This window comes from Octopus bimaculoides, chromosome 18 (assembly GCF_001194135.2).
Source record: "Octopus bimaculoides isolate UCB-OBI-ISO-001 chromosome 18, ASM119413v2, whole genome shotgun sequence".
Classification (NCBI taxonomy): domain Eukaryota; kingdom Metazoa; phylum Mollusca; class Cephalopoda; order Octopoda; family Octopodidae; genus Octopus; species Octopus bimaculoides.
Window position 1 is genome coordinate 55,296,028 of NC_068998.1, and position 2,026 is coordinate 55,298,053.

The following is a 2,026-nucleotide window of genomic DNA, read 5'->3' on the forward strand; positions in this document are numbered from 1 at the left end:
ATATATATATATATTTTTGTGTGTGTGTGTGTGTGTGTGTGGTTATAAACTCTGAAAGCATTGGCCGGACATATTCTCAAACCATGGCAATATGACTTTTGGACTCTTCCTCTTTGTTATTGGACAATGCTGACTTCTCCAGCAATAACGCTCACTTGGCTGATATCAGTGATTGGTTAAGTTGCTCTTAGAGTTAACCTAGAAGGGACAGGTCCCTTATTTTTTTGTTAAGGCTGTTGGTAAGTTTTCCTAAGTTACTCCACTGCAATTCTTCTGAAAATATAATAAATATCTTTTCTCCAAAAAGTTTTGGGTCATTCTTCAGGTTTCATGCAAAATCATTTCTATCGTAACACAATACAAAAATATTTATATGTGTGTGTGTGTGTGTGTGTACGTGTATGAGCATACACACACACACACACACACACACAGCAAATTCAGTTCTTCTCCATAAAGTGATGGCCGACTTTCTTTTTTTTTTACTTTTAGGAAATCAAACATTTCTAGAAATTTCTGGAAATGGAAATCAATGAAAGAGTCGTTCGCTTCTGCTGGAACATTCTAGAATTCCTGTCACTAGTAATGCTGTTTCGGCTTTGCTGAATTTTTAACTGCAGTAGCCATGCTATCGGCACCAAACGGCTGTAGTCAAACCAATGATACTGATGCTGCAGCTACAGTCTACTACAACAATAACAACAATAAACAGAAGAATTTCTTCATCCAGATAAATGGTGTAGATAGAGTGAAGGTGTTACTTTTTCATTTGTTTCAGTCATTGACTGTGGCCATGCTGGAGCACAGCTTTGTAAAGTTAATCAAACAAATTGACCCTAGTACTAATTTTACTGACCTCTTTAGCTAAATCACTGAGATGTGGGGATGTAAAGAAACCAAATCTCACCTAAATCCCTCAAATCTCACCCCAAAATATTATAAAATGGATAGATTGGAAAGTAATGTCCTTGATACACAATTTAAGTAAGATGGGATGCTCCTGGCTACCTTGTTTTAAGCATAGATCTGCTCTGTCAGAATTGATCTAGGGCCAGGGCCAACACTGCACAAACAAGGAAGCCCCTGGAACATTAAATTCAAGGAGACACAATAAAATTAAAAACACAAGGACAAAGCAAGTGAGGAAATATGAAAGATAGGGGACATAGGTAGATGATGAGCAGCCTGTATGGTGTAATGGCCTGGTCATGAAATATTGCAAATTTGGCTCAGAAACAAATTTCCTCAGTGATAATGTGTGGCCTTAAAACCAGATCTTTTGTTTGGGAAGAACTGAAATGTTTTGACTGAATTTTCCAATTAGTGTAACAAGGGTGATGGATAACTGGAAGATGTGGGAGAAGGAGATTCTCATTGTAGAACTGAAAGTTGGTGGTGCATATTGCAGGACTGGGAAAAGGTGGCCCATATTGTAGGGCTAGCTTGGAACATGGAACCCCCAATGCTGATCCTGCCTAGGGCTAAACAATAAGATATCAACACTACATCACACCACTCTACCATAAAGCATGTATATACTATGATACACAAGCAACGGAAAAGCCTCTGCATGGTAGCTCAATCTGCTAGTAGTAGCAGCTGAGTCTCAATCACTCTACACCCTATTATTTTGAAAAGAGCAAGGACACATTGGAAAATGTATTCCTAGATACATAATATTTGATTGGAATGTTATGGCTGGAGTGCTTTTGATCATGGTCTTGTATATTTTTGATCAACAACACTAACCTCACCTCACATTTGCATTTTACAGTATGTCAAGCCATGTAGTTTTCTTTCATTTTTTGTTCTTCAATGCATCAACTTAATTCCCAGTGCTAATTCACAAACTCACACGTAAGCATTAATACACAACAAACTAGTTTATTTACATTACATTTCAACTAATTTGCATAATACAACAAGGCAGCTAATTTGCATAATACTAACTCTATCTGACACATAAAGTTTAGACCAAGCCTGGATCTCAATAATAATGTTTCTAATAAAATCAAAATGTTTAATT